Genomic DNA, 19,208 nt, shown 5'->3' with positions numbered 1-19,208 from the left:
GTACTAGGCTGCCCTGCTGGTTCTGTTCTGCGGTAAATGGAAGATTGCACGAATTGATTTCTGTGAGAGGGAACAGCTTGATTTACTAATGCGATACTTTCCCTTTTTTGTGAGAAAGTTAACATAGCGCTTCTGCTGCCTAATTTGCACCTGTCCTGTGTTGGGAACACGTGCGCTGATGCTACTGAAGTTGTCTGTAACTTCTTTCTGAAGTAGGGAAGTTTGCATTGTTTCTTCCCTCAGTGTACCTGTTCTGTGAAGTGTTGTTCTGTATGTTTGAGAGGCACTTGTGATATTCCCTGTCACTGAGACCTGTTTTTCATTTATTCTTTTTAAGGAAGGTTGCTCTGCTGGTGTCTTTTCTTACTTTTACATTGTGTAGAGTGAAGGGCAGCGTTCAAACCAAAGTAGACTGTTGTAGAAGACATGTTCATTAGAAATCTCCTTCCAAAGTCGTCCGAAAACAGGCGAGCTTCCCTGGAGGCTATGCATTGAGAAGGATGGATTTGTGAAATAGCATTGAACATCTGTTTTAATTTTATTTTGCCAAATAATTGCTTTTGTAAGTTTTATCCCAAATTACATCACCGTCAATTTGTAAGAGCACACAAAATAAATAAATGGCCAAAGTTTGATAGTAGTGGTTTGTCATAGAGAAGTGCCTTTGTCCAGCTGTCCCATGAATCATTACGGCAAAACTATTGCATATAATATGCCATTCAACTTATCATAGCTTCAGCCAAGACCAGTGTTGACACTCACCCCAATATGACACATACCTATACTTTCTGAATCGGAATTAGGGCAGGAGCTATTTTGTGCCTCTCCACTGGAGTATTTAAGGGCCTATGAGGACATTTGAACTGTGATGATTGTTTATTTTTGTTTGTGATATAAGGAAATGGTGGCCCACTTAATAGAATAGACCCTCATTTATTAGTGATACTTTAAAAGCTGAAAAAGACAGAACATCTCTGCACAAGTGGACTCCTGTGATCGGGAGCAGGTAGAGATAAGCAGAAGTGGCCACCAGTTATGTGTGTATCTTTTTTTTGTATTACAGGGACTCTAATAAAATGGGAGCTATGACCTAGGAAAAAGGCATATTCAAGTTCTGTTCCACATTTACCTTCAGCCCAATGTTGCTCTGTAGGGACAATACCAGCACCGGCAAAATGCACTGTGATAAAAGTCCTGCAGCTCTTCTTCAGGGTTGTCTCTGTCACCTGGCCTCACTTAACACATTTCTGCAAAAGCTCATGATCAGCTCATGATCAAAATTGTGGCTGCATGTGTTGCTACTCTATTCGTTGTTGTTAAATCAGTTCCTGAAGTTTTATTCAAGCTAGTTAACACATCGGAACAGGCGGAGTCTGTTAAATTACTGTCGAGTTTCTTCCACAATCCAAGGTAAGGGCGTATGTGGCTCTGACCCAGGGCCCCAGTCTTTTTGAGGCTTCCTGCTGAGGGACATCAGCTGCTTTCTGCGACCTCTGTGCGAAAGGAGTTAGTGGTACTGCTTCTTGGGTCCTTTGTGTGGGAAGGTTATTTTGATGCGCGCTAACAAATATGGAGTACGTAATGTGCAGATATGTTTTACTAATACAGGTCGTTATTAAAAAAAAAAAAAAAAAATCATGCGTTCCCGACATCAGTAGGATGACAGTCACATTTGATCTATGAAAAAGGCAATACAGGAAAGCATGAGGCACTGTGAATCAATTAAAATAACAGTTGTTTCATCTATAAAATGCACGAATGAGATAAATAAATAAATTTGTGATGACAGTGAAGGGGAGTCAAAAGTATTCCTGTCGGCTAATCCAAAAGGTTTCAAAGCCAGTGACTGAGGGTTCCTGAGCCACAGGAGCCACTGGCTGAAGGGGTCTGTATTAATGCCCCGTGGAGCATCTACAAGATAAAATGTTTGCCTCGAACAGTGAAAGCCCCACTTCAAGATCCATCTAAAAAGGGAGTCTGCACAATATAGAAAGACCACACACTTATTTTTGCACAATTCCTTTTTTTCTACAGTGTCCTGCTATGGAAGTGGATCAGATGCTTTGTGGCTCGTTTTGTTCTGATTAAAGCTTTTCATCCAGAGCAGTGCTCCTCAAAACATGATTGAAAGAGAAGTGTGACTAGCTCCATCAACGTTGGAGATAGAAATGACTGTTGTTGGAGTATACTGTGTCCTGAAGTCACGTGAAGTCGAAATGCCTGCCTGGCATTTGTCCAATTGCAATGTTAAAATATGACATTCACCTAAACAGCGGGGTGAATGGGATTCAAGGAAGTCTGTATTATTCTATCTTTAAAATCTTTATGCTGTATTGGAGTCGTTCGGTCAGTGAACCTTACTTAATGACATGTGCAAAGACATGCCTGCTATGGTAATTCATCTGTTGGCTTGTTGCTGTGTAAGTTGACCTCAGTTTGGGAATTTTAGTTTTGTTGTGGTGTGCTGAATATGCTTAATACTGCAAGACAGGTTGGGAAGATTACATTCTCCACCTTCAAATTGTTTTTGGAGTACTGTGGGGAGATATACTTTCAACTTCATATGGAGTCTAGCTATTCGTTTAGGGAAAATCATATGCACGTACCTGCATGTTGTGTAGATATGTGCTGGTTGTGCCTGTCAGTGTCGTGGATGTGGGTAAACATAGTACCCCGTTGGGAGAGGTAAAAGTGTAGAACACGGTGTGTTGACTCCAGTTGTGGAAAGAACCATGTTCTGTTGCTAAGGGCTTGTATGCAAGAGTAGCCACACAGTGTGCTGAATTTGGGAAGTGTAGTACCCTGTTGTGAAAAGGTGCATGGTGGAGTACCCCAGGAGTTTGATGTGGAAGAAGAAACCTACCATGTCACGAGTGATTGCACGGGGTTGTACCCCATGGAGTGAAAATCATGGTAATAGTAGTACCCTGTGATTTTGTGTGTGGTAGCCACATGTTTCTCATTGGTGTGCTCTGCTACCAGTCCCCAATCTGTACAAATGGGAAGAATTGTGAGCAGTGTGGTACAGGAGACTAAGTACATTTGTGATTGTTTTGTGTGTTTTATTTAGGTTGCGTTGATGGGGTTGGTTAGTGTTGTGCTTGACTTGTAGTGTTTTATGAATCACTAGTGTGTTGTAGGTGAGTACTTCTTTGCCTTCTGATATAGTCTGGTGTCAGTGATTGTGTTGGTGGACTGCTCTAGCTTTTATTGTGTTGTCTATAAATTTAGCCAATGCTTGTTAAGTATGCATGTATAGGAGGATGTCATGATTATGTTCAGAAGATCTCCCAACGAATTCTGGTGCAGTTTCCAGCAGGCTTGGTATTGGTTCTAGATTAAGTGCTTTCTTTGGCTTGGCACTTCGTCATTATGGTTTGGACTGCTAGTGTGACTGGATGTGAGGTGTTTGTAGTGCTGGGTTGCCCATGTGCGAGGTGGTTAACCTTGTGGGGATGTATGTGTTGCTTGTGTGGAAGATGGAAAAAGTGTGAAAGTATGTTGTGTTGTGTAGTTTAGGAAAGTGAGGTGATGTCCGGGGACACTAAGTGTAGTCATGATGAAAAGGTTCGTTTTAGGAGTCTGGTCAAGGGACTTTTTAATAGTGGTAATACATGGGTAAATGTTGGTTTTGTTTTGTGCCTTGAATATGTAGGTTTATGGGTGACAGAGAAACCCTCTGTTAAAGGAAGACTTTGGGTTCGGTGACGAGGCTAACGCATGATGGGGACATGTCCTACTTGCAAACATGCTGTAGTTGGAGGAGAGGGTCTTCACACACAATACTGAAGACATTCAGTTAGAGTAAATTCTTTATTTCATGTTAGGTGTTTAGGTTACAGCAAAACCCGGTAGGTCTTGTCAAGGCTTCATCCACCCTCACTGTCCCACTCTCCTCTCTCTCACTGCACTTGGAGCCCTGACGTACTTTTGCTATAATTTAAAGACATAACATGGAAAAAAAATAACTTCTCTTACCTGAATGGCTTCAGACTCTTCTGTGAAGACCCCGCCCTCCAACTAAAACATTTTGCAAGCAAGTATATATACACAGGTGTACCTGGAAAAAGGTTTCCTGTAATCTTGAGTGTTTATAAAATGTATATGCAACATAAGCAATTCCTAACAAGTTTAAATATATTTGCCGAAAGTAAATTATGCAAACACATATGGTATAGATGTGTAATTTTTTAACACATTTAACACTAAATGTCGTCTAGTGGCCCCAAAACCAGTCTTTACTCGGAGCCTATAAATCGTAAGGAAGGCTAGAATAATCTCCTTACATTTGTTACAGCATAAATTTGACATTATGATAATTTCTGTAATGGGAATTTCTCGCAACATAGCCTCTAGAGATTTGATGATAGTGAGAAAAACACTTTACAGCAGAGCTGATATGACCACTGAGCAGCTTGTCCTTTCCACATACAATGTTGATTTCAGATATGATGAAAATATAAATCTGGATACACAAACGGGCTGTGAATACGCTGCAAATGTTTTTAAATGAAAAAAAAACTGGTATAAAATGGTTTGGCAGCCTTGGTTAAGGTTTGCACACATTACCTTGTAAGGCAACTCAAATGTTTCTCTTGCATATAGTTTTTTTTTTTTAAAGCGTGTGTGTAGTATATATATGTGTGTGTGTGTGTGTGTATATATATATATATATATATATATATATATATATATATACACAAACACAACTTGCGGGTCAAAAACTCTCCTATTGCAGAAGGATCGTTTTAGCCTGTTACCTCCTGTAGACCAACAAAATTATTCAAGTCGGTGTTCCTTAATTTAACAGTGCTCCCAAAACGTGACTGTATAGTATGCTATATTGTTTCTTTGTTATGTACTTAATGCAACCAGTAGGAAGACTCCTGGCTCTGGGATGGAGGCGAGCGAGGGAGGGAACAGGCTATATCAACATTCTGTTATTAATATTATTGTTACTACTGTAGCATCGACTAGAAAGCAGCGAGAGTTAGTCGGTCATGTAAGAAAAGGCGGTGTACGCCTTATGCATACTCTGCTTAACTCCATGCACTTAACACTGGTAGCATCATAGACCATCATTCAGTAAGTATCAGTGAAGTAATCGGAGGGAAATAACCACCTTTGGCAATGCCAGTTGGTCTGGCTTGTGAATGAAAATGCCTTTTGTGTCATTGATGGATTTAGGCACTCAATAAGTCATCATGTAGGAGCCTGCGCAGGGAGGCTGTGGAGCCTTCGCAGGGAGGCTGTGGAGCCTGCACCAGGAGGAAGTGTCTCAATAAGCTTTGACCGATATTTAAGTCTCCCAACACGCCTGTGCAGATTGTCAGTTTCCGTGTATCGCGCTCTGGTCTTGAATTTCTGAGCTTGTATACGGAGGTAGCTTACTGTCAATGCCCCAGTGCTAGTTAATCCCGAATATTAAGGAAGAGCCGTTTCGGTTTTTCTGGGCTCTTAGCAAGGAGCTTTGTGTAGCAAAGTCATCATGTATGCACTCTTGTCACTTATCTTTGCATTCAAGCATCCATTTGTTCATCCATTGACTCATTCTTGCATCCCCCTCAACACAACTGCAGTAAAACACACTGAAATACAACAACATGTGCACAATAATTGAAAAGGAAAAAAAGTGGCTAAAAAAATGCATGCTCTAGTCTAAACACGGTGGAAATTTGTTTGCAATAACAAAACATAGCTGTGAGTGTCTGTCTTGCAGAGAGATTGTGATCAGTCCTTGTTTGAAAGTTCCAGTATGGACCCCCACATTTAAAAATAACGTGTTGGCAATCTTGGAACAGTAAAAGTATGATACAGTATGGATAACAGCTTTCCATTATGGTCTCCGGGTTTAGAGTAAGTAGGCGCATGGAATGCAGCACACTGCAGATAAAATGAGTGGCAAGCAAAAACCCACTATTAAATCCTGCAGAGATGTAATCTTGTTTAGGAAAAAATAAAACGAGAAGCAAATACATGAAAGAACTATAAAAGCGCCTACGTTGAAAATGATAGAACTATACAGCCAACCCTGACACTGAAGTGCACTACCTTTCAGGTGGAGGAGAACATTATCAGAAAATGCAATCACGGGGCAAGAGAGCTAATTAATGCCTAATGTGGACTGAACAGTTACCCCATGCAGTACCGTCATGAATGGAAGCATGGAGTAAATGACACTCTGGCAGAACAAAGCCGACCCTATCTCTCACTGTCTATCTCAAACTGAAATATTTTTTATTACAAGATCCTAGTAGACAGCTATGAAGATTCTAGCAAGAATTATTACAGTGCTAGTCTTAAACCCTATGGTCTCACAGAGGTGGAAACAAACATCAAAATCATTCCCTTCAAAGATAATCTGTGACATTTTGTGTAACAAAACGAATATATGATTATTCAACGATTACAAGTTCCACGCATGCCTTTACCACGCGAATTTTAGTTCGCATGTGTCTTTTGCACGCAGCATTTGACAACGCATGTTTTTACTCCGCAATCATAACGTTACGAAACATCTGACGTCCCATTTAAATTTACATAATGATACTGATAGGCTACATGCATTACGAAGGAAAAGATCGATGTTTTAAACAATAATAAACAACAGATTCCCTTACATTTTATTTTTATTTTTTTCATAATGCGCTTAATTAATACCCTAATTTACAAAGTTTTGATTCTTATCTTACCCCTGTACGTCTTTCACCATCAGCCCTTTCTTCCACCGACCACGGAAACAAGCGTCAAAACACGTCTATCAAAACTGATAAAGGACTTCTATTATGACGTGCTCTTTCCTTGTTTGTTTTGAGGCATTGTAGAGCGTTTTTTTAACGTTTTCTTCTTATTTATTTATTAATATCCGCTTGTTTTTCCCTTAATTCCCCCCAGCCCCCCAAAGCCCACGCAGATCGTACTTGCAGAACGACGACAGGAAGGAATACCACTCGCGTGGTAAAGACGGTCGTTGAAGGCATACGCGTGGGAAAGACCTTTGCGTGGTGAGTGACGCGTGGTAAACGTTATGCGTGTTATTTGCTTCGTAGTAAATGATGTTTCCCTAACAAAACACCTGTAGTCTTTAATACAGAGAAATAACTATTCTCTCATAAATGCTATTGACTTTAACATATGCTTTTCACAATCAGTATGTCAGGCTTAAAGCGTTAATCCTAACTTTTCGTAATTAACAGATTTAGTTCTATGGCATCTCAAATATCTTTTCCTATAGAACCAGCTGGTATTACTGGCTTTTCATAACCAACTCAAATCTCTTGTATTGACCTTAAGCTTTCCCACAAGGTAACCATCTTGCATACAGTCCTAAAATAGTAAATGAACACAAAACTTTAGCTGGCAAATCAAAATACTATATCTTCTAACAACAAGGATTCTTACAGTTCAGACCTTGACCCATAGTTGTCGGGGATGAGGTAACTGCACCATAACCCTGGCCTACTAAGGTAATCTGAGATTTCTTGTAACAAAAAATCTATCAGTAGGCTTAACTTCAGAGTAATAACAATCCACCCTTAATCCTCTGACTTTAACATGTGCTCTTCTTCTCATTGAACGTCTGGCCCACTCCCTTAATCGTAACGCTTCTTAATAAACATTAAGGCCTATGGTCTTTATCATTGGCTTGTCACCTCAAACATCTCAGCAAATCTGCACTCCGCATAAGCTTTCTCAAAAGGTAGCCATTAGGCACACAGTCATAAAACTATAAATGTATACAAAATTGCAGTAAATAAAGCTCAATACTGTCTCGCCTAAGAGAGCTTAATAAAGATTATAGTAGTGCATATCTTCTGTCCCCATAATTGCTCAGGTGGTACCCTATACCAAATCCTTGCGGTAATAGCTGAGATTCCTTGTAACAAAGTTCCCGCTGACAGGCTTTAGCACAGTGTAATTCCAATCCACCCTTAAAAGAATATTGCCTTTAAACCATGATTTCACGATAAGTAGGTGAGGCCTACTTGCTTTATCATAACTTTTCACAGTACACAGATCACACCTATGGAATCTGCTACCCTTCACCATTGGCCTTGCACCTAAACCAACACTAGCCTGTTTAAGCGTACATAAACTGGCAACCAGCATGCACACAGATCTAAAATTACAGATATGTAGGAATATAGTTTGCAAATCTATATACAAGCCCTCTCAAAAAGGATTAACACGACTCCTCACTGAGAACTCCCAGGGTTGGTCCTAGTGGGTGGTTAACACCAGTACCCTTGCCTACTATGGTAAACTGTGAGCACATGAAACAAAATACCTATTTACAGCTTTTAACTAAATGAGATTACCACCAACTGTTAAAGGCTTACTGGGTTTTAATAAAAACTTTTCACAACACATAAGCTAGACTAACTGCCTTTGTCATAAAATTTGATAATAAGCAGACCAGTCTATTGCATCGGAATAGCATTGCCATAGGGCAACTATCAGGCATACAGCCATACAATTAGAACAGTCAAAAAAACGATAGGTTTCTAAACAAAATACCTTCCCTTCAATAAGGGCCTTACCAGGATTCTCAAAGAGGAAATTTTCTACATCCATGTACAGGGGGTGTAACCACCTCCACCCTTGTTGAATATGGTAATCTCTCAGATTCTATGTAAGCTGTGATATAGAGTGACAACAATGTACTCTTAAATGACTAGTGATTTTAACCCTTTGTGTGCTCGTGACGGAACCGTTCCGTCACGAGCCTCGGTGGGCTGTGCTGGTGACGGAACGGTTCTGTCACGGCCCGCTCGCCGCGCCTGCGCGGTGTGAATTCCGCACCTGCGCTGACGTTCTAAAGAGCAGGCGGGGCCGTGACGGAACCGTTCCGTCACAAGCACAGCCCACCCGAGGGCCGTGACGGAGCGGTTCCGTCATTAGTACGGGAGCGCGGCGCGGCCCGCCTCCCCCTTAGCGCTGCGGCGGAATATCCGCCGCAGCTAAGGGGTTAACCTATACTTTTCAAATTAAATATGACCGTTTTTTCACCTTTATGAAAACATTTTATAATAAACAGGTTAGGCCTATAGTCATGATCACTGGCTTGCCACCCTAACCAACTCAGTCCTGCTGTAACGAGTATAAGCTTTGCCACAATCCAAAAGGGCCAATATAAGTAGACCTTTTAGTGAAAGCATATACCGTTGACTCAATCAGATCCTGTACTTGTGGGAACCAAGAAGTGGGAGGAGCCTAGGTGCCTCTGTCAGTACTGCTCTGAAAGCTTGATTTTGTTGATCACTTAATGGCGGCTGCGTTGTCAAGTCAGACCTAAAATTCCACATAGTTTAGTGTAGCCCTGGGCATCCTATTCTGCTGTCAAACATCCTTCTACACTCAAGTTTAATTTTAGAGGCGGAAGTGTGCTGGGGCTTGAAAACACCAACACGTTCCTCATCACTGCCCCTAAACTGCTCTGCTGTTAGAGAAAAATAAACACTAAGTTATCTACTTACCCAAGACAATTTACAGCATTACAGTGGCATGTGTTTGCCTCTGAAAGTTCAAGCTCGGGCAGCTCGATAAACAAAATAACCACAGCTGTGTGGAGTGGAAGCACTTTTTCTGTTGAAGCATATAATTCTGCCCAATCCGAACATACTCCTGTCCACCATCATGTGGGTGGAGCCAAAGCACCTCTCTAGCAGGCTGTGAACTGTAAATTCTTTTAAAGATATGTTTTATATCTAAATAAAGATTATTATTACCTCTCTAGCATTTTTGAAAGTTGTTTGTTTGACATACGGACTGAGGACAGCTGTGCCAGACCTACAAAAGGAACACGCATTTGTAAAGTTTGAGCTAATGGCAGTGCAAATAATAATGTTAGTACGAATTTGTAGAGCGCACGTTCACCCCGGGGTTTCTTGGCGCTGTGTGCCGCTGGGGAACCCGTCCTGGCTTTCCCTGTGAGATGGTCCCTATTGGGCATCCCCAAGGTGAAGCCAGGCATCCCCGGCAGCGAGGGGGCCATTGTGGAGATTAAGCAAGCTATTGCCCAGAGTAGGAGCGTGGGACCTATGGTTAGAGAGGCACCTAGGCGAGATTTATCAAGCCCGCTGACATTGGTTCCATATAATGCAATGCCTTTAGCTCAAACTTTCAGTAATGCAAGACCTATCACACTGCAAATGCTTGTCTTATTTCTCCTTGTCCAAAAATACACCCTCATGCATTGTGGTACAAGAAATGCAGATTGATAGATGGTGTCTTGCAGTTTGAAAATTCTTGACCTTCGCAATTCAATGTACACACCATAAGGAGGCTTTTAAAATGGAGCGTAGAACTAAAACTTGCAGATGAAAGCAAGCACTGCCCGTTCGTATTGCAGGCGAACGATGTTGGGGAAGAGAGGTGCCGACTTTGGAAGCAGAGAAGCAGGTTAGAGTCTTGGCATACGCACATCACCATGTGATTTTGAGCAAATCACGTAATCTCCCTGCACGTTAAAAAAGAAACAAATCTGACGTCATTTGGGGCTCATGTTTATCGCTCCAGTAGTCCACTTCACATAAATCTGCATAACAACCTTGTGAGTGTAAGAGCCCAGAGAGGCAGACAGTAGAACAGACTTGGTATGAACTTTAAGAAGAAAGCAATGGCATCACTCCACTACAACTCCCAGCAGGCCATGAGCTCCCTCTTCCACCAGGATCCGCTTCTTCTGACATCAGTATGAAGTGCGGCTTCTAATAGGCACCGGGCAGAAAAGTGTGGCAGAGCTTCGTGTTACACGGCCAGTGGGATGAGTGAGGTTTGTCTCCATGTAGAAGCCCTGTGTTTACTTAGCAGGCGGATGAGCCGGATGAAAAAAATGGGGGCTCTAAACGATTGAGTTTACAAAGCTTTACTGAACATGTCTGTCATTGTATTAGTGTTGGCAACTAACGATTGTACTGATACACAGTAGTGCTACTGCTACATATATGACAGGACTTTTATGTGCTACATCTACCCTGGGTGGGGGAGCAGGAAGGAAGTGGCAACTCCAGATCTGCAATGTCCTAAGAATTTGTACACACCCACACATGTTTAATGGCTTTCATCAACTTCTCTCCAACACATTCTCACCTGGTAAAAATTTTTCAAATTTAATCCTGATAGGCAGGTAAAAAATTGTATTCCGGAGTAGGAAATAGCCACCCTTTACGAAAGTTAAGTGGGGGAATAGGAGTGTATCTATGTTAGGGAAAACAGTGTATCTGCGAGGATAAATACATTTCTGCAAGAGATAGGAGAAAAATTTAAGCAAGGGAATTGATCTGCAATGCATTTCACAGAAGATAGCTAGAAGAATTGGTTGCAGTCCTATTTCTAAAAACTCTTCCTGAAAGTCCTAAATATGTACCAATGGAAAGCCATAAAACTGAAGGGTGTGTTTAGTGACTTTTTTAGAATTGTGGTATCTACTTTTATTTATACACTTATGTTACCCTCAATAGTAACACTGATTGCTAGTAATGAGGTTTGGATAAATCAAAGCCGGGATAGATGGGAGATTCTAAAAAGGGTAAAAGGGTTATTAGTAGTATAATGTGGTTTGGGATGAGTTGGATTGAAAGTAGAGAATATATTGAGAGAGGTTTAGGATGAGCGTGCATTTGAGGTAGCTGAAGGTTGTAATTTGTTTCTTTCTACAGTAGGAGTGAAGGGACCAATATGTAGATCCATACCTACAGAGTATACATGTATAAGGAAAGTAATAAAAATATATAAAAATGTATTGCATAAACTTCCACACATGCAAGTATGGATAGATGTTAGCAAATCAGGCTTTCAGATGTTGCTATACGTAAAAGGTAATTTATTTGTGTATTTTTATAATTTTGTTTAACACATTTCATTTTTTCCTCAATTATAATAGTGAAGCATTTATAGATATAATTGTTTTGATTGTATATACAGACTATGATAGATAGAATAACCAGAGTCCCACAAGCATCTAATCAAATAACTTATACGAAAACTATGCAGTGACCTATATTATATTTTTTTTAAGCGGACCTAAAAATATCCATGTTTTTAAGTTCTAAGTAGTATATATATTTTACAAGGAAATGCACATATTTAAATACATTCATATAATACAATTATACATATTTGCATGCACAGGCATATATATTTGTGTTTGTGTGTTGGTCATGTATGAAAGAGATCAACTCTTGAGTAGTCTTTTGAAGGTAATCTGGTTATCTGTGGTTCTTATGTTTGGGGGCAATACATTCCATAGTTTGGCTGCTTAACCCGAGAAAGATGTATCACACGTTTTTTTCCCTGTATGCAGGTGTTTTGAGTTAAGGTGCCTGTGTTGGATGTATTTGGTAATTTTATTCCTGATGCAAAAAGTGGTCCTGTTCCATGTATTGCTGTATGGGTGATTCAAAGAAGTTTGAAGATGAATCTTCTAGTAACCAATGTATGGCCCTCACGACAGGGGTGATGTGGCCTTGTGGTTTTGTATGTAGTAGCAGTAGTCTGGCAGCAGAGTTTTTAATTTGTTTGTTCATAGTTGATGAAGATAATCGATGGTAGAGGCCATTGGTATAATCCAGTTTAGGCAGTACCGGAGAGATGGGAGCTTGAACCTAGCGTTGCAGAGTTTTCACAGTAATGAAGCTTGCTCTTGCTAACTTGTACATGTGAGTATTCATAGGTAATTTAAAGTCCATGGTAAGTCCAAGGTTTCTTACTTCTTTAGATACTTTAGGAGGTTGTCCTTGGTAGTCAGGCCAGGTTTAGAGTGGGTCGTCATTTTTACAGTAGCCACATGTGAGTATTTCTGTTTAGGAAGCATTTAACCCCTCCCCTGCTGATGACGGAACCGCTCCGTCATCAGCTACAGTTGGGCTGTGCTGATGACGGAGCTGTTCCGTCATGGCCCGGCCTGCGCGGCGCTGATTTCGCGCCTGCGCGGCGCTTCTATTGAGCGGGGCGGGCCTTGACGGAACCGCTCCGTCACAAGCACAGCTCAACCGCTGCTGGTGACGGAGCGGTTCTGTCACCAGCATGCGGCGGCCGCCCGCCCCGCTAGCGCTGCGGCGGAATAGCCGCCGCAGCGAAAGGGTTAATTTGAGGTGGCTCAATGTCATCCACTAATCATTGGCTTTGAAGCAACTGAAGATTTTGAACTTTCAATGTCTTTGGGTCTTTCCAGTTTTAGAAGTATTTGTGTCATCTGCCTAGTTCTAGCATGTGAACTGAAATCCATTGATCATTGCTGGTAATGACTTCATGTAAATATTGAAAAGCATGGGTGAGATGATAGAGCCTTGAGGGACCCCTGCTTTTGTGAAGTACAGTTTGGATGAGAAAGGGGGGATATGGATGACACTAGTCTTGTTTTGAAGGTAGGGTGTGATCCAATCAAGAGCAGTCCCCTCTAATCCAAAGACTATATGGAACTGGCATAGTGTCATGGTCAACTGTGTCTAAAAGCAGCTGAACAAAGCTGCAAATTGTTAAATGTTCTAAACATATGAACTTATGTTTACTTTGGAGCCACTATTAATAATGCAAGCTGAGCATTCAATTCACAGCATTTACTTAGAGTGCTTGCCGTAGTAGCAAACGATATGCACTAATAAACCATATATACAAGTTTGAGCATTTACGTGAATAAGATGTATATACCTTACCGTCGCAGCCGACCATTCTCTTTCCCTAAATCATGTTGAAGACTAGTAATTTGCAGATTAAATATGAAAACTTGTTCTTGACTCCAAAGAATATGCCCTGGGCGTTTGTACAGCTCTAAATAACGTGTTGTGCCTCATTTATTTTCACTGGGGGTGAATGTTTGCATTGTCCAGCATTCCATCCATAAGTTGTTTCTTTTGCATATGCCGACCTAAGTGGGAAAGGTATGCCCAGACGTGGTCCCGTGCTCACTACACCACTGGATTCAAGCAAGCCAGGCTGATGAAAGGTGATGCATTGAAACCGGTCCCAGGATGCTTGTTTCCGGTCCAGGGAGGACCTGGCATGGCAGTTCGGGTTGGACTGTTCCCACAAGGAACAGGGTCAAGACTTATTTGCATATGGCTAGGTCCAAACTGGGGTGATATGGGGAGCAAAAGAATGATGGATTTAACCCCGATCCTTGTGACTGGGGGTGAATGTTTGTATTGTCCAGCATTCCACCCATCAATTGTTTCTTTTGCACTCATTTATTTTCACTGGCATGGCATAGTTTTACACATTTGTTTTAGAGTTTATATGCATGCATCTTCCTGAGCTTTTCTGGTTGTTCACAAAAGCAATATGTTAATTTTAGCTCTGCCTCTACGTTTTATTTTATTGTGGATAACAAATGGGCTTACGATTTTTCCAGAGATCGAACAATGGGAGACATTTTATAAGGTTTTCAACATCCTCTCATTTGTCCGAAATAATGTTGAATGCTGTATATTTTTGAGTGCCTTTTATGTACTCGTCGGTGCATGGGCCCTACATTTTGTTACATGAGTGGGCTCCAGTTAACTGTTGGCTTCTATGCGGAAGGTTGCAAGTCCCAAAGAAACAGCCTTGTGGCGATGCCAGACATGTGAAAGCGCTTGTGGGTGCAAAGAGGATTACTTTTCAGCCATCACAGCCCTCCTCAGTTCTTGCAGCACGAGTGAACAGTGCACCCTGTGTGTTGCTAGCAACTGCTTCCCTGACGGCCACAAACAGCTCGTGGGGACAGCGGGGAGAGCGTCAGAATAGCTAGCTGGGCGCTGTAATTACATATACCAGCAGCCCTGGCGGGTTGCCTTCAGCCTGGATCTTTGCCCTTCGACTCAAGCCACGTTTCTAGAAAAGCATGTGCTGAAGCAGCGTGGGAATGCTTGGAAATCGTCCAAGAATTCTTTTGAGCAACTCGTATTTGGAGTCGTTCCCTTGGAATGTACAATGTCATTTACTATTTTGTCGGACGACCACTCTGCCATCCTGTTATTTTAGTGCACGGAGCAGTATCGATCATCTTTAAAACGTTGTACCCTGCAATCTCCGTTTCAGACATTGTAACAATTTCTAAAACAAATGGTTCCTAAACTCCCAAAAAGGAAGTTACGTGGTGGGGCGCCGATTAAACTGCTGTTATTCACTAATCGTCCACGGAACGATTAGTAAACCTAAAACACAAAAAGACAGTACAGAGTAATACGTGAATTGGGGTGTAAAGTTTTTTTGGGTGGTTTTAGGCAAAAGTTCGTTTGAGACCAGTTTGCAGCAAGCTGTGGGATATTCAATTGGTGCAGTTACTTAACGCAAACCCAAGCCAGCCATATCTGCCTGGTTTGAACAAAAAGCGTGCAGTAGAATTATAAGACTTGGTCAGTTGAAAGTAGATGTGAAGTCGGCAACTTAGGTTTTTAGTGGCAGCCAGTGAGGACCAGGCAGATGTAGGGGACCCAGGCCTGCATTTGGTGACTGGTGCGTATTACCACTAGGTTGCTTTCGGTGATGTAATTCGTAGGACCCTATTCTTGGTGCATTTGCCAGAGTCCAGCAGGGTGGATTTGAGATGATGGCCCACAGTTTGGATGTTTATGGGTTTAATTTTTGGCGCTCATTTCTCAAGGTGCTGGCATTGATTATTGGTGGTTGTTCGTGCTAACCCTAAAAACTGCAAATTGCATTGGATAAGATGCATCTCCTATCCCAAACCTGGCTTTCTTCTTCATTACTGTCATTTTAGTAGTTTAATGTAGCTTAAATACATAATGTTAACACTGCAGAAAACAGTGAATTCAAATTGTGTTCATGGTGGAATCCGATGTAGACTCAGTTATACAGATGCATGGCTTTGATATGGGAAGGAGGGACGGTGATGGCTTGGAATATCCGAATATTACCCAAGGAGTATTAGATTATGATATACATTTTCCTGTTTTTTTTTTGTCTGCACGTACCTTTTTGTTTTGTCACGTGCCAATGCATTTAATCAGACCATAATACAGGGATGGCTGTAGTGGTGCCACCTTGTAATGTCACTCGCAATGTATTGCTTTGATATGTGCATTAGCACAAGGTTTGTTACCGTGTGTAATGCCCTTACTCTCCGATTAAGAACTTGTACCAGCAGAAATCACCCAAGGGACATTTAGGCCCATAGCAGCGGTGCAGAAACCTGAGTTTTCATTGCTAGCTTCCATCTGACTGTGGTTTTAGCTTTGAAACAGCGTGTTGGCTCCATTTGAGCTGTTTCACAAAATACTGGCAGTCCATTTTCTAAAGATGGACTGTTTGCAGGCACAAGAAGCTGTTTGTTATCAAGCTCCCCTACGGTCACACAGCCACGTCTAGTTTTTGATTCCATTTTTTTCTTTTTTTTATGTGAACATCAAGTCTTCGAGGCAATTTCTCCCTGTATTGTTTTTTTGTCAAATCAGTTTTTATTGTTATCTTAGAGTTACTCTTCACATTACAAACAACACTCACAATAGCTTGATGGTAGATACATGGCTATTGTAAGTTCATTAGCACAGTGTCTTACAATGGCGCAAGTATTCAAACTGTGTACTGAATAATACATAAGGTGTTCGTCTAAAATGGTCTGAACTGTAGTTCGCCCGCCGGGGTGCAGACTCCTAGGATGTCCAAAGAGCCGGAGGCAATTGCTCCCTGTATTTTAAACTTCACAGTAGCTTTGTCTTCACTCAAGGCTATTTCCTTCTGCTATTGGTCTTGGGCCTGTCCGTGGATTTGTGGTGGTCTTGAGCCTTTCCGTGGATTTATGGTCTGAGAACTTGACAAGTGACAGACACCCTTAGGTTCGGCAACAGCAGAGGCACTAGTAGCTTAATGGACATGGGAAGCGAATTCCCATCCCACCCGTGTGGGTTGAGGTGCTTCCACGTAAGAGGAGGGTTGTGTGTGCGCCCATATGATTCTGAAGGCCAGTGTGAAGCGAAGATGTAATGCCCCAAACACCAGAAGAATTCACTGAAGTCCAGTAGATTGAGGCCTTCCAAGAGACCCTTTTGCAAATATTTCTGTTCTGGTGACTTCTGGCGCACCTTTAGGCCCGAGGATCCGCAAAGACTCCTAGTCTGGTAACTGCTGGCTGATTCCCCAGCGGTGCTGTTTGTGTCTTCTGAACCAGTCGCTGGTTCCACTCCGATACCATAGCTAGCTTCATTCCAGCACTGAAATCCATGTCAATTCCCTTGACCTAAACGCCGACCCCGCCTGTGCTGGACAAAGAGCTTGTTCCCATAGTCTTTTCTGACTCTGAGTTGAATTCTTCTTGGCCCAACCAAGGTCCAATCTCAGCACCAAAGTGACGCACCAAGTCCAATCTGACTCTGACAGAGCCATGTTTCTGCCTCAGAGCTGCACACCAGCAACTTTTCAGTTCAGACTTTGATCAGGGTTAACGAGCATTCGAAGTTTAAATTGGCGATAATGGTGATTGTTACCCCCACACTGTGGCAACCTTGAATTCTGTAGGCTCTCTATAGTTTATGCTGTTGGTACTTCTTATCATGCATTGGCCAGTGCAAGGCTTGATAGTATAAATCTCCTTAGTGCTAGGCACAGAAATATGCCACAAGACGCTGCTGCCAGTTTTTCTTGATAGGTTGCTTAAAAATATATTTGCTGGTGCTGATAAGCATGCGAGTTCACACCTTTTGAAGACTGTGTGAGCATGAAAAGCTCTTTGGGTTGTTACATTTAACAGGATAGTTTTTTAATTTGCTACTGACAAATGTAAACGTGTGTGCATAGGTTACAGTGACCGTTGTCAAAGAAAGCCTATTAAAATATCATTGTTGATGACTCCAACTTTGTGTTTCCTTTATTGTTGTTGGTTTTACGGTCAGTTTGCTTGTGTCGTTGCATTGTCTGTGTGCGCCGTTTAGTCCATCTCAGCATACACTGTGCTCTTTTCATCTCGGGTGTATTGTGGTGAACTATGCAGTTCGTTTCTGGCCTTTTTATCACCTGTCGAGATCAGCAATTCTGTTTACAGCCGAGCAGAGGCATTTAGACAACCGGCCTCGCAGAGGAGATGCCTTTTGCAAATGTTGACATTCAATAAACATTTTAAGGTTTGTGGAATAAAGGAAAAAACTGTTTGAAACCGGGAAGGGTCAGCCAACATGGGTGCTCTAAAGTACATTCCCTGCGCGCGTGATCAGCAGAAACACTGAGACAGAATATAGAGGGAGCTACAAATGTTCATATGTTTCCAAAGTTTAAACCCTTTATTCAATTTTTATGTAACTCTAGCCCTGGCCTGTGACGGGACAGCTGTTGTGGGATAGATGAGGGTCTACGATTATTATCATTGAATGAAGCTTGCCATGGCTATAGTGGACAGATGCTGTTCAGATTGTTCAAAAAGAAAGTCCTCTGACAAAAACACACTCACTTTATTTCAGTTTATTTTAGTTGAAAATTTATTAGGTGCTGTACCTTTTTGTTTGTCGACAGAGGATAGAATTGAGATCTCCTAATATCGTTAGTTGGTGCCGGAGTACTACGCTGATTTTTGGAATCGGATAAGTGTAGTACTTGCATTTCTGCTGCTCAGCTAGTATGCATGTGTGTATGTATGGAACCTTGGAATGCTTGATGACTGTGTGGAATGTTAGTGTGCCTGGTGGACTGGAAGAATGACAGTTGGAGAGAGTGGGTTGAGCAGCAAAGATGCAGCTCCTGGTGGGGCTCGGAATTAGCCAATTCTTGTTATCATCACCTCATTTACTTGTAACTACTTTCTTGGAACTTGGCAAATAAACCTCTACATGAAACTACCTCGTGACTACAATTATACCGTACAACAATAAGGTTGTCTGACACAGAATGTGAGTTGGAGGAGATTCCACAAGTATTCTGGATTCGATTCCAGAAGGATTCTGGATTCGTTTCCAGAAGGATTCTGGATGCTGTTTAGCAGATACATAAAGAATATCTTGCTGAGGAAGTTACGCTGTTGATTGACTGTGATGATTTAAAATTTGCTTAACCTACAGAAATTGTAATTAGGGGTGGGCGTAGCTCGCAGGGTTTTAGTCTGCAGAATCTCATAAACTGACATTCAGCGAAGTTCCACGCGTGGGTGGAATTCGGCGCATTGCGCTGCTTGCACTGCTTTTTAGAGCTGTGAGCTTGTTCAGCACTGTAAAATCGGTACTGACTTAACGACACGACTCACCAGAAGGCGCAGCTTTTTTTTACCGCTCCAGTAGATCTACTTG

At 41.8% G+C, this 19,208-nt stretch overlaps 1 protein-coding gene across 4 annotated transcripts in view; it reads left to right on the top strand.

Moving 5' to 3' along the window:
* Nucleotides 1-19,208, top strand: part of MIDEAS (mitotic deacetylase associated SANT domain protein) — a 664,701-nt gene that overhangs the window by 345,302 nt on the left and 300,191 nt on the right. For 2 of the 4 annotated variants that reach the window (XM_086937251.1, XM_086937250.1), the window contains one exon: nt 6,895-7,004. The exons of the other annotated variants lie outside the window; for them this stretch is intronic. The gene's annotated coding sequence lies outside the window, so the exon portion shown is untranslated. The remainder of the gene's footprint in view (nt 1-6,894; nt 7,005-19,208) is intronic. 4 annotated transcript variants of the gene reach the window in all.

This window comes from Lissotriton vulgaris, chromosome 9 (genome assembly GCF_964263255.1).
Source record: "Lissotriton vulgaris chromosome 9, aLisVul1.2, whole genome shotgun sequence".
Lineage (NCBI taxonomy): Eukaryota > Metazoa > Chordata > Amphibia > Caudata > Salamandridae > Lissotriton > Lissotriton vulgaris.
This window is presented reverse-complemented; position numbering and strand designations above follow the sequence as displayed.